Source organism: Castor canadensis, chromosome 13, assembly GCF_047511655.1.
Source record: "Castor canadensis chromosome 13, mCasCan1.hap1v2, whole genome shotgun sequence".
In the NCBI taxonomy this organism is placed as follows: Eukaryota; Metazoa; Chordata; class Mammalia; order Rodentia; family Castoridae; genus Castor; species Castor canadensis.
In genome coordinates, this window is record NC_133398.1 from 57225621 (window position 1) to 57251804 (window position 26184).

Sequence of the window (26184 nt, forward strand, 5' to 3'; positions counted from 1 at the left end):
CCATTGGTCTTTGACGTTTTCAATAATGTAAACCCTACTGTAATAAATATTCATACTAGGTAGGCATGTAGTATGGAACCTGGAACTTAGTGGTCACTAAGTAAATAAAGGTCAGTACTAGAAATATTATATTGCTGGTGAACCATCCAGAAAATGAGAAGAAAGAGAATTGCACCATCTCTCTCTTATCTGCCTCTGTCCTGTTTTCTTATTTGCTATAAAAGACACTGCATGGCCATTGTATCTTCTTTACAGCCTTTTGAAGGGAATCTTATTTTCTTCCCTATTAACATACCTTAGTTAATTGAGGTTTGTTTGCATAGCTACTATGTCAGAACACTTCCATGCAATAAAGGTTTCATATGGTGGCATGGCCAGCTGTCTTGTCATTTCCCTATTAAGTTAAAAGAGAATATTAGTACAAAGGTACCAATAATTATGTCATTTGATCTTGCATGCAAATTTAATGGTTTTCTCAAAATCATCTGGAATCCTCCTTGGCCTTGGATCAGATAAAGACTTGTGAAGAATTTCTCAAATTTTGGGGGAAAAAAGATTTTTATTCTCTGTCCACTTTCCAATTTATACAGAAAAGTATCATTGAATATTTTAAAATTTTTTGGATGTGAGAAATCTGGATTGTTAGGTGATGATATATGGCAGATGGACTTCATATACCTATATAAAGCCGAACTAAGAAACCTCTTGCAAATGTTTTAAGTGGGGTGGGGAGGGGGTTGAGGGGAAGAGACAATGGTGGCAATGTAAATAATGTACAATATAAGTCTAATCAGCATTGTCACTATGAATCCCCCATCTAATAAATATATCCTAATAAAAATTGATTTAAAAAGAGGAATCTGTATTGTTTTCTTCAAAATTATCACTTACTCATTAATCTTTATTATCCAAAGTTTCATTGCCATCCCTGAATATTTTCATGAAGCCATTTGAGATGCATTTATCTGCTGACAGGACACACAGTTATCTTCTTACAGTTACTGAGCCATTCTTGTTAGCTTGTTTTGCTCAGAGACTGTATCAAAAATAACTGTATATAATGCTGAGGAGGTTGAACTTTTCTTTCTTCTTCTTCTTCTTCTTCTTCTTCTTCTTCTTCTTCTTCTTCTTCTTCTTCTTCTTCTTCTTCTTCTTCTTCTTCTTCTTCTTCTTCTTTCTTCTTCTTCTTCTTCGAGACAAGGTCTTGCTATGTAGCTTAGGCTGGCCTGGATATCATGATCCTCCTGCCTCCACTGCCGAAGTGCTGGGATTAAAGGTGTTCATCACCATGTTCCATGTAAGAACAATTACTAAGGTTATATATTACTTGGCAGCTGAAGTTTTTGTTTTACATCTTCACTATTAACCATCTAATATCAGTAGTCCTTTTATTTAGAGAAAAAGAAATCCTCAGAGACAAAGTGAGCAAGAGAGATTAAATGTTATGTATTATAAAGAAATCAAGTCCACCCATCTTCAGAGAAAGGGAGGGAAAGCTTATCAGGATCTCCAACCCTACATATTTGTTGGAACCAAAATTATGTCTACTTCATGGTAAAGTTATGGTGTGAAGTCTAGAACAAGTGTCGTCCAAAATCCTTCTGCATCCCTTCCTCTTGGGGCATCGCCTTTCTTTTCCGATGCTCTTAATAGCTCAACAGTCCACAGGACCCACAGATTCTCCGAGGGAGAATGATACTGGGTCCCCATCAGGCTCTTATGACAATGGCATTTTCTGTGAAAGGTCTGCACATTTGTGTCACTATTAGCTTTTAATGAACATCCTTTCTCCCTTTGAAAAGTTTCAGCAAATGAAACAGCTGTATAATTTCTGCTTTCATCTCCACTTTATGTGGGATAATATGCAGTAATTTTCAGGTGAGGGAAGCTAAAGTAGTCTTGTAACATGCCTAATTTGGGATGTTCCAAAGATCAATTAGCTTATAATTTTGACTACAGTTGCACACAAGTGTAATGTAAGATTTTTTGAAAGCCCAGGTCCAAAAAATTTTTTGTAACCTCTAATACATCAAAAGTGAAGAGACACAGTCCCAGCCTGAATTTGGGCCCCACTGTTCATTTCAGGGAATTGTGACTCAGTGGAGAGATGCCACTGGCTCCTGGGACAACGAGTGGCACAGCGGCACCACTGTGTTATTTTAGAACATTATTCTTTCTTGCTTTTGACAATAGCTGGAATCTGATAATTTAGCATTAAGCCTCTTTTCAACTATATGGAACTGTAATAAGGTGATTTAGCCAATGTGCCTGTCCATTGTCCCAACAATTCTGTGATCTATTATGCCACAAAGTGTAAAAAGAAAATGAAAGGAAAAAAAATGAGGGAAAACCATAAACAAACTAATTTAAAAAAAAACATTAAGAGCTGTGAGAGAGCTGTTATTTATTGACATTTTTTATGAATCAATATAGATATAGGAATTGACTGTCAAAGCCTCTGGGTACATTCACATAATGAAAGCCCAATTAATATCTGCAAGCACAGTGCAGGCCGGCGCAGCGACAGGGAGCTACAAGGACAATCACTGGCTTCCACAGCCAACACTGACAGCTGCAGGGCCCTGATAGAAAACAGCTTCAAAGGCCTGATTCCCACCCCCACCCCACCCCCATGCCAGTCTCAACTGAACACTCCCTTCATATCTTGCCCACACTGAGGCAAGGCCTGCAGGAACAGATGGGACACCAGAAGCAACCCATGGCTATCTGTGATGTCACCAAATGAGGCATTCTGGGATGCTGTTTGGGTGGCAAAAAATATCAAAAGAATATGGGAGGGGAGGAATGAGAGAGAATTTTTAGGTGACTTGGTGTGACTAGGTAAGCCTGCAGGTTGAAGAATGGACTATGGGCAGAGGAAGAGACTATGCAGCCTGCAGAGATGGGCAGGCCTACTTGTCAGTTTTATTTTAGTGTGGATTAAGGGAGCTTTACATTTGTTGGGTTCACAAGAAAAACTTGTGGCTTCATATCCTGTATGCCTGTTTGCTTTGAATTTAGCAGATCACCAAGCCTATACCAGTCTCTCAGTGATGGCACTGGACACTAGCCACGTTCTCTAGCTCTCAATAACCACTCTCTCTTCAAACAGGATTCAAACTTTCTTCCTAAAGATGTGACATCACTTAATTTTATTATTTGATGTCCCCAAATATGAATCCATTTCCAACTCGACTGAAAACTGGGTTCGTATACAAGACCACCAAAAACTGCGGTCCAGGAACCCTACTGTGAGCAGGCAGTGGGGGGCGGGGAAGCACATGTAATGATACTACAATCACAGTGCCATGCTCTCGCACAGCATGTGCTGCCATCTGGGCACCGAGGGGTCTGAGAAAGCCACCAGATACTGGTTTAGTAAAAGCAAAAGAGTAAAGCTTCATTGAATGGATGGCTCAAGAGAAAGAACTTATCTACCTAAAATTTTTAATTCTTGTAGTGTTGAGTGGAGCTGAGGTGGTTATAAAGGAAAAATGGTCTTTTGCCTCATAATAAATATTTAAATTAATTATTAATTATATTCTTACAGCCTTCCAGAGGTTACAAGATCTCCCATGTGATGCTCCCAGTAAAGGTGAGATACTTTTAGGCAGTGATAGTACTATAGAGGAGGAAGCCAAGACTCAGGGCAGCTCAGGAAATGTCAGAGGTGAGGCTCTCCTCTTACCCTTCTAAAACTTCTGCAAGATATGGAAGTCATTTGAAGAAATCCATGAAAGAGTCTGTGATTTGTTATTGTTTGTTCAAGAATCATTACATGTATGAGCATGTTCTTCTAACTATAGCTTCCCATGTAATTCATATGATAGCACTTGTCATGTTGCAATTGGTCCTGTATTTCCCACCCTAACCAGACTGGGAGTTCTTTGAGAATGAAGGCTTTGGTATTCATCCTTGCATCTTTAGTAGTCAGCATATACCTGGCATGTGGTTGTGATCAGTGTATGCCTGTTGAAGTAGAACAGAAGGATAGGTGGATGGATAGCCAGATGGATGGATGAATGAATGGGTGGATGGATGATAAATTTCTTAAATTATTTGTATAATTTAGCAGCCAGCGGCTCAACCTCAAAACTCCCTTTTATGGCCTTGAAGAAGCAAAACATACTGGGTTTAACTATTTCTATATTCAATTTATCAAAAACATTGTAACTGTCCTTATTAAGAAACAAAAGAAATGATGATTAACTCTGATAAGTGAAGAGGGAGAATGATAATTATACAAATTTATACAGGGGGAAAATAGCACTCATTGGAGGTTTTTTTAAAATTTGTTTTATTATCAGTTTTTGGGAATTGTCCCTGCAGACAACTCAATAATGTCCATCCTTGGTCTCTCTGTTAAGTGAGATGCATCCTCCTAGCAGCCAGCACATTGGAATGCTTCAGTTACTCTTGTGCATTGCATCCAAATTAGTATTTATTAACATTCAATAAATGTTAACTGGGGTACTAGATGTGCCCAACTTAGTGCTAAGCATGAAGAAGTTTACCAGGTAGAACTGGAATTGGCTTCAGCCTGGAGCGAGTTGACAAACCAGAAGAGATTACACAGAATACCTGCAGGTGCCTTCAGGACTGGGTGGTTACTCCAATGTTCAAAAGCAAATCTGACTCCAGGTCTCAGAGGAGGAAGACATAAGCACTTTAGATCTGAGTTGGGAGCTGGGTCAGAGAGGTTTAATGCATGAAATGGAGGGGTGGAAGGAGGAACCAGACATGGAGATATTGTGGAGAGCAAACCCCAGATGGCGAAATACATCGCTTTATGCCAAATCCAATGCTGCAGCACCAAAGAGATGCTCCAATGTGCTGAAGGTGTGTATGGCACATTTCTCAAAAGATGACTACTTGTTAAATTTGTTGGATAAAAAGACAGAGTTGGAAGAAACTTATTAGAAGGAATATTGCCCAGGTCTTTGAAGACATGTGAGAAAGTTTAGTAATCCAGAAGCATTATCCAATTCATTACTCAGAGATCTATCCTGAATGAAGATTAATGCTAGAAAAAATAAAAGATGGAAATAGACTTGCCCAGAAAAGATAACAATGACAGAGTTTCCTGAATCACTGATTTTTTACAACATGAAAAAAAGATTTGGACTTACCAAATCTTTCTTAAGGTATTAGCATGCAATATGGCAGGCAGTGAGCTAAATGTTTGTAATTTTAGATCTAATTCAATCCTTATAATCACTCTATGAGGGAAATATTTCCTTAATAATATTTTTTTTTAATTTTAAAATAGTTTTAGATTGCAGAGAAGTTGTGAAGATAGTGTAGACGTTTCCTGACTACCCTCTACCCAATGTGCCCTATTATTAACATCTTATATAAATATAGTACATTTTTACAATTAATGGACTATTATTGTACATAATTATTAACTTAATCCATATTTTATTCATATTAACTTAGTTTTTACCTAGTAGTCCTTGTCTGTCCCAAAGCCCCATCCCACCTTTTCCTGCATACCACATTGCTAGTAGTTTTCAATGTCTCCTGGGGGTCCTCTTTGCTAAGGTGTTTTTTCAGACTTTCCTTGTTTTTGATGATATTGAAAGTTCTGAGGAATACTGGTTAGGTACTTGGTAGAATGCTCCTCAGTTTGAGTTTTTCTTATAACTGTACCATGTGATATGTTCTTGAAAGACCACAGAAGTAAATTCTCATTCTCATCGTACAACTTTATATCAGTATGGACTCAAGGATATTTATTTTCTACTTTGGGTTATAATCCAAAGTCTTTGTTTGTTCAGACTACTATAATAGTTACCATAGACTAGGTGGTATATAAACGACAGGAATTTATTTTACTTCTATGAGTTCTGGAAGCTGGAAAGTCCAGATCCAAGGGCCAGCAGACATACCATCTAGTGAGAGGTGCTTCTGGTCACCTGCTGTGTTCTCACATGGCCTAAGAGGTGAGGGACCTCTCTAGGGTCTCTTTTATAAGGGCACTAATGCCATTCATAAGGATTCCACCCTTGTGGCCTAATCACCTCCCAAAAGCCCCACCTCCAAATACCATCACATTGGGGGTTAAGTTTCAATATATGAATTTGAGAGGGGACACAGAATTCCGGTCTATTGCATACATCATCATGGTCATCATCATCATCATCATCATTATGATTAGTCCTTTTAGTTGACCCTTATGTCCTCCTGGTACACCCCCATTTTTGGTTTGTTTTTGGGAACTTCCTTACTCTCTCTGCCCCTGTCTTTAAAGTAGCAATTTCTCCATTGAGTCTTCCTCCCTTTTCTTGGGAGTGGGATTGGAGAAAAATAATATTAGAAGTCAAAATCTTGGCATTGAGTATGAAAGTATCTGGTGTTTTTTTGTTTTTTGTTTTTGCTTTCTCCATTGTATACATGAGGAAACCGAAGCTTAGAATGACTAGGTAATCTGCCCAAGGTCATGCTTTAGAACCCAGATTAAAAACTCGGGTTTGTCTCTTCTTATAGCTGTTGCATGACTTCTTACACTTCTCCCCCATCCCTTGGGATATCAGTTTTCCAGGTACACTTAAGTAGAGTAGGAACATTTCCTGGTCTGTTGACATGTAGTGTATTTCAGCTTCCCTTTTCTCACTGTCCCCTGAGATAAGAGTTTGGAAGGGTTTATTCAAAACAATGGCACTTTAGTTAGTAGATCTGATCTAAAATAAGTATCCCAGAGGTAGTGCTGAGGGTCTGAAAGCTATTTTGCCATATTTTGAGAAATCTAATGGAAATCATATGTTTACCCATGACACAACTGCCCAGGCTAAGAAGAATGTCATATTTCTTTGATTCTATATCAACTCAATGTGGCTGGCTACACTAGTTATTTCAAACTATTAGAGGGTCTGATTGGTTAATGATGACTTCATAGGGATTTCCAAAATTGGAAAGGATAAAAAAGAGTCTTTTGGGGTAACAATGTTGGGAAAGGCTACATTTATTACTGTTCTACTTATGATCCAACTCAGATTGAAGTGGGGCCATTATGAGAGTTGTCTGTGGGTGTATGGCAGGGAAAGAGTAACTTTTTCGGATATAAAGTAGACATCTATATATTTGGTTTATGTTTTACCAATTTACTGTAATGTTTTAAATGTTCAAAATTCTAGTCCAAGTTACTTTTAATTTCTGCTTCATTTTAGATGCCTGCTTAAAATATTGGAAGTGTACACATTGGAATGATTTTTTGTATTCTATTTTCTGTAGGAAAAAATCTCTATCTTAGTGTAGATAAGCATATGGATTTATTTAATATGTTCAAAAGCAGTGTATGTGAGTGACTCAGAGCTTAAATGTGTGGTGCTTGGATGAATTGCCTGTTGGGATGGACTGGAAAGGTGGGAGGAGAAAAAGGAGGGATTAACAACTTAAATGAGAGAAAAGAAGCATATGATCTAGAAAACAAAGAACATTAGCACCAGGAAATGATCACTGGTTTTGATAGAAAGAAGGTTCTCAGTGAATATTAACTGGGCCTAACTTCTTGTTTTTTACACAAATGTGTTCACGTGAAGCCTTATGAGGAAGCAGTACAATTAAAATGTTTGAAACACAAAATTTATTTTAAAGAAAACTTCTTCATCGGTTCTCAATCCTGGGGAAGCTTTTAAACAATGCTGGTGCCAGGCTCCACCTCTTAAATTTCTGATTTAGTTGGTCTATAATACAGCCCCAGCATGGAAATTACTTTAAATTTTCCTGTAATTCTAACGTGCATCCAGACTTGAAAACATTGATCTAATGATTTAGATCTTTTGATTTAGTTCTTTTGAAATTTTAGATCTTTTGATTTAGTTCTTTTGAAATTATGAGATATTTCAAATACACAAAAATCATAGTGAAATAGAAATCTGTGTACTTATTATCTATTACACATAAACTTACTACAGTACACATAAACTTATTGCCATATTTGCTTCATTTATTTTTATTTTTTAAGAAATACAATATCACAGTTTTCCTGAGTCTCTCATCCACCATCAAAATTCTGTTGCCTTCTCTTTTTTCCAGAAGCAATTGCTACCCTGAAGTATTTTTGTATCTTTACTGCATAGGTATCTAAGTTTTGGTTTGTTTTAAATCTTTGCATACATTCTGTTATGACTTAGATTTGGTTTGAGTTTGTCTTCTAAGGGTTCATATGTTAGAATCTTGATTCTCTGGGTGGCAGAGTTGGGAGATGGCAAGGAACCTTTAAGAGGTGGAGCCTATACGTCAATTGGAAGCTTGCCTTTGACAAGGATTGTGGGGTCCCACTCTCTCCCTGGCTTCCTGTTTTGTCATGTGATGTCTTGTTCCCACACATACCAGAAGTCAAACCAATGGTGCCACCTCAGCTTGGGCTTTCATCTATCAAAATTTTGAACTAAATATGTGCCTTCTACTTGTACAGTTAGCCCACCTCAGGTACTTCATTACAGTGACAGAAAGTGAACAATCACACACAGGAGCATAGTACATGCATCATTTTGCCTTTTGCTTTTGTTACTCAAGATTCTAGTTTTGCAAATTATCTTTAAAATTCAAGCTCATTACTGTTTTTTATTTGCTGTACTGGAATTTGAACTCAGAGCCTCATGTTTACTAGGCAGATGCTCTACTTGAGTCACTCTGCCAGCCCAAAATTCATTAATTTTTTTCAATTTCATTTTTGATAGATACACAACAAATGTACAATATGCAGTGCAATATGATATTTTGATATATACTCACATTGGTTAATGATCAGTTGAGGGTAATTAGCATATCTATCACATTTATCATTTCTTATTGTGAGATCACAAATGGCAGGTGGATAACAAGAATTAATTCTGGTGTCTATTGCATAGTAATGACCAAAATAACATAGGGGTATTTCAAAAAAACTAGAGTATTTTAAGTTCATCAATTGTAACTGGAGTATCATATTGCATTGCATAAGTATGCCTGAAATCATTTTCTCATTCCCCTGCTCATTTTTAATTAAAAATTAATTGAATTGCTGTTCCATTTTTTTCTTTGCTTTTGTTATCATAAAAATGCTATGGTAGACATTTTTGTGTATATCTCTTTGAACACACAGAAACAGCATCTCTGGGGCCAAACTTCTTGCCAGAGCTTCATGGCTGGGTAGATATGTGGAACCTCTCAAACCATGGGCCCTGAGCTGACCACAGTTCCCTAGAAGGGTCATCCTCTGCTGGGATCAGCCTCAGGTCACCCCACTATGCTACATGGATCATTTCTATGTGTGTCACAATGGGAAAGAAGTTGGGAAACACCAACTTCCCAAGAGATGTACTTAGAAATGTCTGTCCTACTTTGTAAAGCAAGCACATGTTGAACTCTGTAATTATTACAAAATTATTCTCAAAACAATTGTTCCAATCCATATGCCCATTTTGCAAGACTTGAAAATTTTTGCCAGTCTGATAGATGAGAAATGATATCATTTTCATTTGCATTTTTAATAAATCAGAAAGCCTTTCATGTGTTTATTGGCATGTGTTTATAGTTAGTGAAGCTTCTATCCTTTGCTCATTTTTCTACTGAGTTGTTTCTTTTTACTGATTTGTAATGACGGTCTGAATTCTGGATACTGATACTTTACTGATGCTATCTATACCTTGCAAATATTTTGCTCTTCATTAAAATAATTTTATGTTTTAGTTTATATTTCAAGTGAGGAAGCTTGTAGCTTAGGGTTACCTAGTAATAATATTTCAAAACCATATGTCATCACCATGCTTGCCACTTTAAAGCAGTATAACTAGTTTGAAAGGAATGCTGATCTGAATCCAAGGTTACAGAGGTCTTTTAAACTTGCTTCTACTAACTAATAGCAAAATCTAGTATAAAAATAGTTTTACATGCCTGTAATTCAAGAGAATCAGTTTGAGGGCATCTTGGGCAAAAAGTTAATGAAATCCCATCTCAACAAATAAGCCAAGTGCAGTGGTTCAGATGTGTAATTCCCGATACTCAAGAGGTGTAGGTAGGAGAATTGCAGTCCAAGGCTGGTCCTGGGCAAAAATGCAAGACCCAGCCAGGCCCAGGCGGCTGATGCCTAGCTACATGGGAGGCTGAGATCAGAAGCATCATGTTCCTAGGCCAACCCCAGGCAAAAAGTTAATGAGACCCCATCTCAATGGAAAAAAGCTGGACATGGTGGTGCACACCTGTCATCCCAGATATAACGGGAAGTATAAATAGGAGGATCGTGGTCCAGGCCCAACCAGAGAAGAAAGCGAGACCCTATCTCTAAAGATAACCAGAGCAAAAAGTGGCTCAAGCAGTAGAGCACCTAAGCAAGCTTAAAGCCCTGAGTCCAAGCCACAGTACCACAACAAACAAAACAAAACAAAAATCCTACAAAACCCTATCTGAAAAATAACTAAAGCAAAAAATGGCTGGGGTCAGGGTTCAGGTGGTTGAGCACTTGCCTAATAAGTGGGAGGCCCTGAGTTCAAACCCCAGTACCACCAAAATAATATTAATAATAATAATAATAATAATTTTCTCATATTAATTAAAAGGTTAGTGATTAAACAATGATAAATAATTATTCTCCTAACCCCAAGTCATATCCTATTTAGCTCTAAAGCTTCCAAAATCCCATACCATTTCCCAAAATGTGATCTGTGGTCAATTTCATTTTTTTTCTCCTCTTAAAATTTTAGACTTTACAATTTAATATTAAAAGTTAAGTGTTACAATGAAAAACAACTGCCTTTCTCTTACCTAGCATTTTCTTAACCTTATTTGTCTGTAGAACCCCACTTTTCTACAGAGCACCTGCTTAACAACCAAAGGAATTCTATGGAATCCACTGTAGTCTCCACACTTGAAGCCATTCCTCTTAGCTCTCCAGCACTGTCTTCCCCTGAAGCTCCATCTTATGATTTAGTAAATGTCTAAAAATAGAAGGAAGCACTGACATCCATTTATTGAACTTGAAGCACTGGTAGATAGTAAAGAAACAACACTGACTTCCAGCAGAAATCATAAGGCTAATTTGCTTCCAAAGGTGAGCTGTTTTGAGAATGTGTGGCAAAACTGTTCTCTCCCCCACTTCTTTATATGTGTACCTGTTAGATAATACAGAAATTACCCTGGGTGATAATTGAGTTTTGAGCCCTGTAAGATAAGGTATGGTTCTTTTGAAGGGTTTGCCCCTCACCTGAGGACCTAGAGGCAGGAGACAGGAACTAGGGTTGGACCTTCTCTATGGACAAAGTTCCTCTCTGAACTGAGTTGTCTTGAGTTCAAAATTTCAGAAACTGAGTTACATAGCACGTCCTAACAAGAGGGCAGTTGGAGGTGTGGGACTTTATACTCCAGAGAGTAAGGTGGCCTTATGAGTCAGAAGTAAGAGGCAAATTCTTACTATGTATCTTTCTATACATTTAAATTTTGAGCAATTGTATTTATTGTCTGTACAAAAACTCAACTAGTGAAATTAATAATGAATGACTAGATTTTATCATGTGATTTAGGCACATCCTACTGACTCTCTGAACCTACACCCGAAACTATGAACCACAAAGAGTGGAGAAGTAGCCATCGTAATACTGAAAGGGAACTGCAGGATTCAAATTTATATGTATGAGATATTGCAGATATATAAATTGTGCTGAAAAATGTGGTAAGAGAGCTATACTGAAATGTTACCTCCAGTGGTATTTCCATTGTTAGGAATTTTGATGGGATTTTTTCCCCTGCGTTCTACTTAAGAAATTTGTACATTATTTATATTAGAATATGCCACTCTTCAAGTGATTAAAAATTATTTCATTTTTAGATGTACAAGAAAAATATTTTTACAGAAGTATACTAGATGCAGAAATAAATTTACAAATAGTCTGTGTTGTGCAAAGCCCTCTTTTCATGTAATGATTGCATCATGCGTAACTGACCTCCATTATCATAATAATTAGAAGCAAGCAGTTGGGAAGTGGTGATATTCACAAGCTTCAGAAAGAGATAGACTAGGGGCTTAAGTCCCAGGTTTGCCAATGACTATTGTCTACCCTTGGGTAACTTCTCTGAACCTCAGCTTCCTTATTTGCTGAGTGGGCAAAATAATAGCACTTCCCCTTACAGGATTTTGCTGAGGATGAGACAAGAGTACAGCAGAGCCTCTTGCACGGAGGCTAACAGGCAGTAAGTCTTAAGCATCGTTATCTTCCTCTGGAGTTGGAACCCAAGACCTTCAGCTAAGAGAATGCCCCATGTGTGATATGCATGATCAGCTGGCCTCTTCTTACCTGAAAATCAAGGTGAAGAACTGGTTTGGAATAGAGAAATACTTTTCAAGAAAATGGTTAAAACTTTTTTTCTATAGTGAGGTTTAAGCAAGGGAGAAGGTAACAGGGTGAAAATCAACTAAGCAGTCTTGGACAGCAGTTACAGTGTTACCTGTGGGAAGGAAATTGAAGCAAGGACTGAAACATCACACATCAGACAAAACCAAAGACAGATATGAAAGAGAGGGTTTGATAGCAAGCTCTGAATAGAACCGTAGGAAAATGAATGATGTTCTGGGATTACCATGTTATAAACCAAGAGGTGACTTAGATGATATCACAAATCAGAAGAACAAAATTCAAATGCATATTAATAACACTTGACCTTGGGTATTAACCTTTAGAGTAGTCATTTGTAATGTAAAATTCCTGGTTGGACAATCTATCCTATAACCATATGAGGTTGTTTTGTTTGTTTGGGTGGGATTTTTGAGAGAACGAAATGGCAAGGACCAACTTTGAAAAGAGGGGGAAATAAAGGCAGTTTAAACCAAGACATTTGGGCTTTGATGGCAAGGAGCTTTGCGAAGGTAGAAGTGCTGAGTCTGGGCTATCAAGTGTCACGGTGGTGTCAGGTTTGTTTTCTGGGAAGGATTTGAACTAATTTTATCAGCAGCATTTCTCTCAGGCTATTTACTACCTGATATTTGCCATGGCCCCTAGAGGAGGCAGCCAGACATGTACATCTGCAATTCCTGCTATTTGGAGCACAACTTGGGTGGGGATGCCCCCGCCCCCACCGTAACTGACAGTAGGTGCTGCTGCGAGAAAGATGGGATTTCAGGAGCTGTCATCAGGATTGTGACGTCTGGTTGCAGTCGATATTTTTCCAAATGCCAACCACGCAAGGATTTAAAAGAATGTGCAAAGAAGCATGTGGCATGCTCTTCATGAAGCAGGAGTAGACTATGTGGCTGGCTTAGCATCACGCCCCCTCCCAGCCAATCACAAGCCTGGGTACCCTGGCCTCTTCCCTGCAAAGCCTTGGCCACATGCCCTCCTATACAATTGTGAGGAGATTGGATGAACCATGGTGGTATTTAAAGCACTCTCCCATGGTGCTCTTGCAGTCATAAGATTTCCCCAAAGGCAGTTGCCAAGATTACGTTCTTTCCCACTGGCTTTTAATTTGTAAATTGTAATGGGCTCCTCTTTAGATCTAGTATGGTGATAGAGGTAGCACTCCACAAGGTGGCCTTATAGAAGATGCTTCCATGTAGGGAGCACCTGCAGGGTACACTCTACCCAGAAGCATAACAATTGTGTCCTGGAAAGGCACATAGCTGGCAGGACTCTGGTTTCAAAAGAAATCTGTTACAGCTATGTTCTTAAGGAAACTTGAGGAACACACAATTTTGTTTAAGAGTAAACCTTATAAATGAAAAGGAAATAGATCAAGCACTGGGCCATATTTCTTTTTATGTTTTTACCCAATCTTATCATGCAAACCGTGCTGGCAGTTTTCCCAGATTCATAACACCCCTTGACACTCTTTTCTCCCCTCCTGGCATAACAGTGCTATTTGAATTATTAATTCTAGAACACCCTATTTCTCTCAACCTAGGAAGCAGGCAGAGTCACCCTCTCTGGGCACCAAAAAAAGTAATCCACAATATATTGGAAATATAGTGTATTATGAATAATGTATCAGTATTAAGACCTTCAATAAAAGGACGTTTATTTTAGAGTTACTCAATATCCATTCTATGGGTAAAACTGCAAACAGATTTATGAAGCAGTTAAATTTCACATATATGATAAGCTGCAGATAGTTCTAGATAAATTTTTGCTCCCAAACTTGCTTTATGAAGCTGTGAGCAAGAGTTTCAAAGACAGAATGTGCCTGTTACTTTCTTCTTTCAATTTTTGTCATCCTCCTCTTGCCTAAGAATTCTCTTCATAAGAGTTGCATATTGTCATATTGAGCCTAAGGCTGGATCATTTGGCTACTTCTGTCCAAATTCTGTTATATACTGTGCGGAGACTTGCAGATTACCTAGCCCAAGAATCTCAGGTCAAGACATTTAGTCTCATCAAGGCAACCATTTCTACAAAGCTTCTTACATCTCTTGTTTTCTTGTTTACCTTTTCTTTCCTGGACTTTCATTCTGGACTCCTCCTTCATTTAGTTTGCTGTATTGCTGTAATTGTGGCTGCAGCTCATTTATTACAATCATCTTTGTTGCTGTGTAATATTCCATTGGGTAGCTAGCCCTCTATTTTTCTTGTATTCCTATTGATAAATACTTAGTTTGTTTCCATTTGGGGCCTCTTATGAACAGCACTACTCTCACACTTGTAACCTGATACACTTGTGCAACATTTCTTGAGGATTTATATTTAGGATAGAAATGCTATGTTATGGGAATGTGCCTGTCTTTCCAGATAATGCTAAACTGTTTTTCTAAAATGGTCATCCCAAATAATACTGTATTGATCTAGGCTGTATGCCAAAATTTGAGCTGGCCCTGAAGGTACAGTCATATCTCTCTCTGACAGAGTCTATTTATATTCTAGTGGAAAGAGGAAAGCAGTGAAGTCATCTTCCAAATAAATAGAAAGCACAAATGGAGGTCTCTCTCTCTCTCTCTCTCTCTCTCTCTCTCTCTCTCTCTCTCTCTCTCTCTCTCTCTGTCTCTCTGCAGTTATTCATCCACTCCTCCAGAAGCCTCTTCTTTGCTTTGGCAAGGAATGCCTTCTGGAAAGCATCCCCAAGACTTTACCTCTTTCAAGCAGATAATTCAATTATACAAGTAGTAGTGATTGGTACTATAGGGGCCAGGTACTTTTCACTATACCCTCAAGGACCTTAGATTTTAATGGAGGAGACAAGTCAGTCCAAGATGAACCACAAGGGCCTATTTTAACTCCCCAAGAGAAAGCAAAGCAAAGGCTCAAATTTTTACATTTTCTCCAGCTGAAGTAGACATAAACAGCTAGTGATTTATGCAAAGCAACTTGGCATCACTCTTTCACTGCCCCCTGTAAGTGAATTGAATTAGGAGCACTCAATATGTTTTGCCCTTATTCATTCATTCAACAAATATTTATGAAATAGCTGCTATGTGTGAGGCACTATTCAGATCCCTTGTTTTTTTGGAGCTTACATTTGCGTAGGCTAGTGTTTCTCCTGGGTTCTCTCACTGCCTTTGTAGATGCTGCTTTTGCCTATGTTGCCTTGATTGCCCAAAAGCACAAGTATTTACTCACCTGCCCTGGGCTATAGATTAAAATTTTTCCCTGCTGCACTTAGATAGCATCCTCTTTCTGTGCACTATGTGACGTTTCCACAGGATTGTGCCTAGGTGTGCTCACACTATGTATGTCTGTGACTTCACGAGATCTCCCAGACATTGGTCCAAAATAATGAATGGCAGCAGTTTAGAAAATGGATTTCATGTTCATTATGTGTGCATATTCACACCAAATATGGAAAGTACTAAAACACATCACTGTCATTATCACTATTATAGTATATAGTCCATTATACAGATGTGAAATCCAAGGCTCAGAAAAGGATAGATAATTTGTCCAAGATCATACAATTAGCAAGTGGTAAGGTCAAGGTTTTATCCTACATATTTCCCTCTATAATTTGACCTACCTTCCAAGCTATAAAACTGTTCTAGTCCCAACCTCACCTGCTGCTATCACCATGACCTACCAGATCTAGATCTAACTAAATATTTATCCTTAAACCTGATTCTGGATACTAGTAGACATCTTACCAGTGATATATCCCTTACTTGAGTGTCCCAGAAGTAAGGTGTGACCCCAGGCATGGCCCAATTTATGCAGATTTCCTAAGATGCTGGAAATGGGACCATTTTTTAATCCTTCCTTGGATGCTCAATAAGTAGCCACTAGTCGTGTGTATCTGTACAAGTTAAAATTAAAGTTTAATTAAATTTAAAATTCAATTCTCCAGCCACACTAGCCACATTTCAACTGGTTACTGTATGGGATCAGGTAAACTGATAGGCCACTTTTGTCAATGTAGAATGTACTAGTTGTCCGTGCTAGTTACAGTAATCTCTACATTCCTATTGGTACTAGTATGGCAAATGCTTGTCTGTATGAGGGTTTTAGTCATACATATATGTTGGAATTGAAGGATATAGGTTGAAGTCCATGAGTTTAAAGGCAAAACAAATAAATGAACAAAAAACAGGAAGAAGAAGAAGCTGCAAACCAAGCATAAAAGAGAGGGGAAAGATTGCTGTTACGGTCTGAAAGTTTCTGCCCCCTTCAAATTCACAGCCTAATCTGATAATTGATGGCATTAGGAGGTAAGACCTCTGAGAAGTGTTTAGGTCATGAGGTGGAACACTCATGAATGCAATCAGTGCCCTTCTAAGAAGAGATATGGAAGATATTTCTCTCTTTATCATGTGAAGATAAAACAAGAAGGTGGACATCTGTCAACCAGAAAGAGGGTGCTCACCAAGAATATAATGACATTGGTGGTTTGATCTTGGAATTCCTGGCCTCTGGAACTGTGAGAAATTAATGATTGTTATTTAAACCAACCAGCTTATGATATTATGTTATAGCTGCTGAACAGACTAAGACTAAACAACGGAATAAAGAGCCAAGACCAGTGGCCCTGAAAAAAAAACAGGAATGGGAACAGAAATTGATGTAAGGTGGATTTTGTCAGCTGGTTGGAGGTGGCTACAAATGCCATGGTACTTGTGTTTTGAAGAGCTATTAAACCACCACTGTGGTGTATGCCCAAAGCTGTTGGGAAGAGTTTCACTCTATATGTAATTTGACAATCTGGAGCACAGGAAATCAGATGGACACAAGAAGAAAAGTCCAGAGCTAGGGAACAGGGGACCCCACTGTGGAGGAGATATGGGTGATTATAGAACAGACAAGGTAAACTAAAGACAGGACCAGCTTCCAACAACCAGGATTGAATCCCTGCTCTGCCCTTTCCCAGCTGAGTAGCTTTGTATAGTCATTCAGATTCTTCCTGCAAGACACAGACAGGGTGCTGTAACACCTCTTCTGTAGAGGGGATGAGAGATAACAGCTCTGGGGCCAGCAGAATCATCCCACGTTACACATGAAGGATTGGTTTTAGGATTCTACACAGTTATGCAAACTGTGTTTGTCAGTTTTTCATCCCTGTGACAAATACCTGAGAGAAGAAAGCTTAAAGGAGGAAAGGTTTATTCTGGCTCATGATTTCAAAGATTTCAGTCCATGTTTGGCTGACTCCATTGCTTTGGACCTGAGGCAAGGTAAAATACCATGGTGGCAGAGGCTGCTTAACTCACAGCAGCCAGAAAGCAGAGAAAGACTGAGGAGAGTAAATCTGCACTAGAAGACTTCCTTCTTTTTCTCCTTTTGTTCCGTCCAAGCCACCAGCTTATTGGAAGTTGGGTCTCACATTAACAGTGGGTCTTCTCACCTCAGATGCTCTCTCGCATGTCATCATTTCTGGAAACTCCCTCACAGACACACAGAAGTGTGCTTTACTAATCTCCTAGGTGGTTCTGCATTCACTGAAGTTGACAGTCAAGTTTAATCATAACATTCACAGAATCTCAAGTCCCTTATATAAAATGGCATAATATTTGCATATAACCTGTGTACATCCTCTCAAATACTTTAAACCATCTCTAGATTACTTGATGCAATGTAGATGAGGTGAAAGTTGTTGCTATACTGCTTTGTTTAAGGAATAAAGACAACACAAACAGTCTGTACGTGTATAGCACAGGTGCAATTCTTTGGGATATTTTTTTGGATTTGAAGTTGGCAGAATCCATGGACACAGAACCCACAGGTACAGAGGGCTAACTGTATGTCCCCAGTCATTGACATTCTCCAAAGTGACTCAACGTTCTGGTACTCTAGGCAAGACAAGAACAGCATTTTTGGCATTTATTAGGCAGCTAGTTCCTGTAATTAATTATCATATCATCAGGTCAATGTGAAGGAGTCATTGCCCTTTCATTCTAACCTGTTCTGATACGTTTTCTATTTCTATCATCACTTATTAGGTCAAAATCTGATCAAATTATTAGTCAAGTATTGGTCTGTGGTTTCTTTTTATATTTTACCTTTAACCCCCAGGATCTTAGGTTACCTTTGGTAAGCCCCTCCCTACCCTCAATAATTGTGGTTGAACTGGCTTCTCATGGTGAAATACCCAGAACATTGCAAACCTGGGTGAAACGGGTTTTTCATGATGCTCTGTACCATTTAAATTTTTCCACTGACGTGTAGCACAGAGGTGAGTCTATTTATTAGGTTGAATCTAGAACTTTAAGTATGTTTAGAAAATTGTACATTGTTTGGATAAGAAATAATGGCAGAAATCCTAAGTATTCCTCTATCCTGTTACTAAGAGGTCAAATGATGGTGTTTTACTTCCTCAATTAAAAACAAATTCTAACAATGTAAGAACGAAGAAAAGGAAATTCTGCAATAGGAAAACAAATGACGCTCTCTAGTAACCATCTTATCCAAAGCCAAAGTGAAGATCTAATACCAACATGGTGACATAAGAACTTTGAGATTCTTGGTTAAAAGGGTCAGGTTATTTATAAAACATTATTCTTCTTATTATTAAAATAGCCAGTAAATAGGGAATTTTTACCTGCATTCACAAGTTATACCACAAATAGTCTTTTATGTCTCAACTGATGAAACCATAAAGAGGTTGTTATTCTACAAAACAGCTATTCATAGAAACCTAATTCAATATTAAGAAATGGAATATGACGGAAAATACCTATTCCTGCTCTTTCAATAGCTCTGTCCTCCTCCCACTCTTACTCTGACTCCAACTTCCTTTGTCCTTTCCTAAAAGGCCTCAGGAGTTTCCATGTTTTCTCAACAACTGTCACTCATTGTTTGGTATGCAATTTCTGCCAGGAGGATCAATCCTAAAATTATTTGGGGGGAAATAATAGATGCATGGAAAGTTACGGGCCATGGTAAAATGTACTGAGAGGTGGATGGTTATAAGTTTTCCTGAGCCCTATATTTGAAATAATTGTGTTATCCACAGGTTAAGAATAAACATTGCTCATGTAATACAAATGGCTATCATGGTGTCTATCAGTTTAAATGCCTTTTGCCTTTCTTATTGAGGAATGCTTGCTCCTCTACTGTCACTGAACTTTCAAAAATCTTATCAAAGCCAAAATCGAATTGAATTGAATCAGAAGTATTCAGTGCTGCTTTGTTTTCAAGATACACTCTGATTTTCCTCTTGTATAGGGCTGTAAAGTGATCAGGGAAGAAGAATTCCTTCAGTTAACAATTACTGCCTTACATTTGCCTGAAAGGAACACTTACTTTACCCATACAGCTTTGTGTTCAGACTGATTTTTTTTTTTTTTGCCATAAGTATGTTTTATTTCTCAAATGAGAAGAAAAACTGGATAAACAAATACTTCCCATTTGGTGAATTTGTATCATAGGCAGTAGGAAAGCTATCTGATTTAACTAGCACATACTTGTAAATATGAATAACTGTCTTGTGCAAATATTTGACATTTTTACAGGGGAATCTTTACTTGGTTTAAGTGGCATAAAAGAGGAAAGTGAAGAAATTCAAGCAGTGAAAATATTTGAGGGCAGAGGGGTCACTCCTGCAGGAAACAGTGTCTCCTAAGTTAGAGCTACTTCCATTTTCTCTACATATGAACCACATATTTTCTATAATGTATACTTTTTAAAATGTTTAACCTCCAACAACATGTAGAAGAAAAAGACAGCAAAATATGCAACAATTTCTAAATACAATTTTTAGGCAAGAAAATGTATTTGCCTAATTCAGAGGCATGTAGGATTTTCTGCTCTTCACTGCGCACACAAACATTTCCATAGCTTAAGCCACTCAGATGATGAAAGGATCAGCGATATGCAAAAAGTATATTCATATTGGTCGTGTGCTTTGAGATAATGCCCTGCAGAACTAAGCTCTCATGTTAATGCCTCAAACATTTCAAAATCCATACAGAAGCCATTGGTAAGCACTGAATGATGCATTGACATTAAGGATGTTACATATGAGTGTAACAGACTTCTGTTTTCCCATTTAATACTGGTCCTTCCTTTATTACTATTAATGGAACCCTGACTTCCTTTAGAGCAGTCATTTTTTTCCTCATAAAAGACTGTATCTCCCAAAGTCCCTTGCATCAAGGTATAGACATATGATAAAGTAAAAATGGTCTGAGGCACTTTTGGGAAAGGTCCTCAAAGAGAGCTAACCAAGCTAGGAAAGGTTCCCTTTTGCCTTTCCTTTTGGTCTTTTATGATTAGAGATAGTACACGGTGACTAGGTGGGACATTGTAGCCAAAGGATGGAAGAGCAGAGAGCTAGAATAGTCTGGGTCCCTGATGACTTTGAGTAGCCCTGGATGGTTAGAGGTAGGATTTCTTTTATTCTGGAAATAATCCTTGTATATAGTTAAGCCATTGAAATCAAGTCTTTGTCATTGAGGTTAATGTAATTTGTTACTGACCAGATTACTTTCCTTTGAAAGAAAAAATGTCAGAGAATGAAATGAATAAGACCTTCAGTTGTCATTTTCCCTAATCTATGCCTTGCACTGTGCCTGCTTTTTGTCTTGGTTTGTTTTTAATTATTTCAGTTTTTAGAGACTCTTCATCTTTGAAAACAACCCATGGACTGAGTCTTCAATTCCTTGCACTCTAAATAAAGTTTCTTACCATCTTTCTACTCATGGAAACCTCAACTAATAATCATTTTGTTCACAAGCTGACTCTTGGGGACATTTACTCAGACACTGTGACTGTCACCGCAGTTGCTGGAATTGAAGTTATAGACACAAATGAACTTTTCTCACTTGTTTATTTTCCACATAGGGTGTTCCATTGAAAACAAATCCATTTTAAGTCCCCAGGCTCTAAATGTACACCATGTTATAGTTATCTTTTGAAACTTCTTGCTTCTTTTCTCTGCAAAAGAGGGGAGGTAAGGTCTTGAATAAAGAAAAAATTTTAAGAGAAAGGAAGGAAAAAAAGAACAAAATAAAAACCTTATTTTAACAAAAGGATTTTTGAAAGCCTTGGAAAATGTTGTGTTCGCTCACATAAGGACCCACTGTTTTAAACATATTTTACTATAATTTTTCCTTCAAAATTCTGACATTCGAAGTTGAACAGGGCTCTTTCAGTGTACAACCCCGGCAATGGAGAAATAAAAAGAGCAGTATTCCAACTAATGCATACTCAGTGGGAATTATAATATCGTATAATTGCCTGAAATCCACAGGCTGATCCAATGTCATCTTCAGAAATATGCAAGTTTCCCTTTGTTTTCTGAGTTAGAGATATTTCCTTGCTTTAGGGCTTAACCCTTCATTTGCAGTTTCTTGGAACATGACTAAAAATGAATGGGGAGCTGCCCTTCCTAAAGCCCATCCCCCAAGTCTGCCAACTTTTATTCTAAGAGAAACACAAAACTTGAACTTTGAGGGTTCCTTTTATGTATTTCCTTTCTCTGTCTCTTTCTAAGCACAACACACACACACACACACACACACGCATCTGGGAGCATGTAATGACATGTTTAAAAGTTCATTAACTTTCCCCTTAAGAAGAAGAAGAAAAAGAAAAAACTGGCAATGAATCTAAAACAACAATTCAAGAAGATTCAGAGAAAAAAAATCCTTAAGACGTCTTCCTCTGTAACATGATGTAAATCATAAATATACCAGTGGTCTGGAAGTGATTACAACAGGCTATGAGACAAAAGATACTTCTAAGGAGACACTGACAGCCACAGCCATGGACTCTCTCCTTCCATCAGCTTACAAGAGGATTGGGGAAGGTAAGTCTCTTAACTGCTAATAAGAGATCCAGGCCACTGCAAAAATTTCCCACATTACAGACTTGAAGAATAAATTCTAAATCCCAGGCCCTAACTGATTACATGAACTCATTATAGAATTGTGTCCTTTTATTCAAGGTGAATGAGCCTTTTGGTGTTCCAAGTGTTCCCTCCACCCTTCTCCAGTTTTCCCTTTGCTTCTCAATTGTCATTGTCCCTGGCCTTCCAAACAGGATCCCTGGAATGAAGAGGAGGAAGCAGTATATAAACAGCTCATTCTAGAAGCATGAGTCATTCCTGAATTGGCTCTCCTCTTGCTATATAAGTAAGGGATGCTTGTTTATATCCAAGTTTCTCAATGCTATTAGAAAGCATTTCTTTGTTTTGTCTTTCCCTGTAACGTTTTCCTGAGGGTAAAGGTTTAACTTTCATTCTTCTTAAGGTGATTCTACCCTTGGCTTGGAAAATCAGTTCACATAGCATCAAGAATCACATTTTACTTGATAGCATAGCGTTAGGAGCCATGGCCAGCCAGCTCAAAGGGACACTACAATGCCATTTTATAATTAAGCAGAGCACCCGCTGGAGCACATGTTATAACAGATGTTTCCTGGACTTAGGTGCTAAGCCAGCACATAGTCAAACTGCCCAGAGCTTCTGCCTGAGCCAAGATGGGTCAGTGTCTGGAACAACTCCTGTCTAGTGTCTCTTACTGTAATTAGAGAATGATGCTAGCTTTTGGTCATTAATTCCATTTGAAAAGTTAGCCATGGCTAAATTAAAAATGGAGAAAAGGAACATCAGAGTGCTGTTAAAATTGAAAAGCCCCAATAAGAAAAATGATAATTTATTGATGATGTATTTCTATCAGTGTTTTAAACCTTATATAAATTCCATATGATGCCCTTTCTTCAACATGATTTGCAAAATTTTCACTCCATTTATAAAATAGCTAAAACTAGAGGCTCCTTATGCTTGGGCTGGAAAAGAGTTTATAGACTGGTGAATTCCAAGAAATCAAACTCAGATGCTTAGAGGCCAGTTGGTAAATGCACAAAGTAACCAAGGGCAAGAAAAAAAATTCTGCCATTTCCCTTTTTCTTTCATTTTATTATTTTCAAAAGGAAATCCAAGGATAGGAATCTTTTTCTACTCTGAGAAAGCAAGAGTCCTAGCAAGGTCAAGGTGGTCTTTACCAATTGGTGTATAGATGCTATGCCAAGACCACACAGTGATGCTGTGTCTCTCTCCTCCAGCACCTCTCAAACTTCCTCATGATCCCTTGAAACAATGTGGGGGACCTCCTGGATATTTCTCTAGTACAAAGGATAGGGCCCATACCTTATTAATTAAGTGTTTTTAATGTTGCTCAGTATAAGTACATTGACAAATAGCAACTAGAATTTTGTCTTTAGTAGACTAGACAAAAAAAAGGGCAATAGAAATTGACAAAGTCACTTGGGCCCAGAGAGTCCAAGTCCTGTTAAAGAAGGCAGCTGCTACAAATTGAGTTGGGATGTGGGACTGTATAGCCAAATCTTCTGTTTTCTCAAATGAAGTAAAAACCTATGTTCTTATTTAGAGTTTCCCAGCTAAATTTTCTGTCACCTCATTTAAACACTATTAGGAGGGACAAATATAGGCCAGGTGCTCCAAATTTGCAAACTTTTCCATTCCTGAGGCATAAGAGAAGTCTAAAGGCTAAGCAACTTGCCCAAAGATGACCCAAGTGACTAGTGGCAGAGTCAGAGCTAGAAACTATAGTCCCCCACATTCCCCATCCAATGGGATCTGACTTTCTTCACAACAAGTCCAATAATACCTACCAAAAGACCCTCGAGAAGGATTTATAGACCATATACCCTAAGAAAAAGGAATCTAGATATTTTTGGTATTACAGTTTTTTGTACTAGGATTTTCTCCCACAACAGAAAAGTAAAATCTGATTCCTAAATCTGACATATAAAAATGAAAACAGAAAAGTTCCAGAGGTAACAGGCTTTGTACAAGTGAAAGAAAAAGGTGGTCCTCTGGCTGTTTGGAAATTATTTCTTAAACAAAGAAGTTAACAGAATTGCAAGGGATGAAGGAATTTCATATGTTCTGTGGGGAAGATGGACACAGCAGGGTAAGAAAGTCTCCATATCTGAAGACACTTCACTGTTAGAGGTGATATGATTTTCATAGATTACTTGCTTCATGGGATCCTGAGACTAATCTGCCATTTTCATAGTTACTCCTTTCCTTTGTTAGTAAGCAAGATTGTGCCTAAAGTGAAGTCAATTCAAATGTGTTTAACACATACTTATACTTTGGGCTAGATCAGCATTTCTAAACATCTGTTATTATCCTGCTTTCTAAATGATCTGGCTTCTTCTTACCATTTACATTGCTGCTCATTTCATTTTTTAAAAAAAAAAAGCCAATGAACATTTTTCCTTCAATAGAGAAAAGTTAACTATCCTTAAATTGGGATTTGGGTTACATCAATGAGTAAAGTAGTCCTTGACCCTAAGGTTGCATAGGCCATTAATGCACAAGCAACTTTCATAAAAGTGCTGAAAGTGCTGTCATAAGTGCAAGGAGGAAGTCATCAATTGTCCTTGAGTCAGATGGGGGGATGGGGAAAAGAACTTCATCGAGGAGGAGTAGTGGGCGGTGGCTTTCCAAGGACAGTAAAGAGGTGAAGGTCTTTGTAAGCAGAGGAAATTACTTAAAGAGAGATACAGCCCTGATGTGGGTTTGAGGTGTTTGGGGAATGGCAAGTGGTTTGATGTAGCTGAAGCCAAAAGCACATGAGGAGAGTGGCAGGAAAATCTGACTGGGGGCATAACTGCTTGCCCTGGGGAGTTGGATAAGTTACTGTTTAACCCTTAACCACTTTGATGCATACACCTTTTTAGGAACTAGAAGAATAATGATAAATAAGTTTTGCCCTCAAAGAGCTTACATTCCATGTTCTGTAAACTAAAAAATTGTAAAGAGATACTATATATCAGGCACCCAGCACAGTGCATGACACAGAGAGGACACCAAAACCCTGTCGCTTCCTGTGGGCTAAGTACTTTCTAGTCATTGGTTCATTTAATTCTTACACTAAACCTATAAGGTAAATATAAACATTGTCACATTATAGAATTGAGGAAAGTGGGCATAGGTACATTGTCCAAGTTCACAGGGAACAATCTAAACATTGTCTGACTCTCAAAATCCTGTACTACACCTCCTTTCCTATGCCCAAGCCAATGAGTTATGTAGAAAAGGGTGCCTTCTCTCTCAAAGCCCTAATATATAACCGGCAGGAGGTCATCATTCAAGGAAGATGTCAGTTAAATAGTGTTAAAATAGCATATTATCACCTAATAATCAAAACTAGCTAGTCAAGATAGTGCTGGCACAAATCTTTTTAAATGATATTCAGAATGTCTGAACCAGGGATAGTGTTAGCAATGCTCTTTGGTTCATATCTGGCTGAGTTTGTCACAATATAGTACTCCAAGGAGTTGTGTGCATGGAGTCATGCCGTATCATTCCCCAATCTGCACAATCATAGATGGTGGTTCTAGATTTCTTTCTCACCTAAAATCATTTTGAGGAAGCACATAAAGAGTACTTAGTGAGTCAACAACTTAGATCTGAAAGAACTTTAGAGACAATTTCCACTCAACAAAATACAACTCTTGAAGCATTCTGGAATGAGAATTTACCACTCCACTACCATTTCCTGTCCACTTCTTGGCTGTCATTCTAAATCTTCCTCTCCATTCCCTCCACACTGGCCTAGTTTCAGCTCTCTTCATTTCTCCCTCGATAGCACTCAGCCACTTGTCCTCTCTCATTTTGATAATGATGCCACAATTACTCCAAGGTGTAAACCCCTTCAGCAGTTCCCCATAACCTACAAAATAAACACCCATATTCACGTATGAACACCAGTTGCTTTCAACCTTTTGATCTTCATTCCCAATTTATAGCTCCGTAGATCCCAAATGTGCCAGGCAGTTTCACACTTCTGACTCTTCGTACTTGGTAGTCCCTCTGCTTGGCACA

The 26184-nt window shown here is 38.2% G+C and overlaps 1 protein-coding gene and 1 long non-coding RNA gene across 10 annotated transcripts in view; one reads left to right on the forward strand and one right to left on the reverse strand.

The window, feature by feature from the left end:
- Positions 1-26184, forward strand: part of Nfib (nuclear factor I B) — a 442869-nt gene that overhangs the window by 128232 nt on the left and 288453 nt on the right. The gene's annotated exons all lie outside the window — the stretch shown is intronic.
- LOC141415428 (uncharacterized) overlaps positions 1-26184 on the reverse strand; it is a 77870-nt gene that overhangs the window by 4138 nt on the left and 47548 nt on the right. The gene's annotated exons all lie outside the window — the stretch shown is intronic.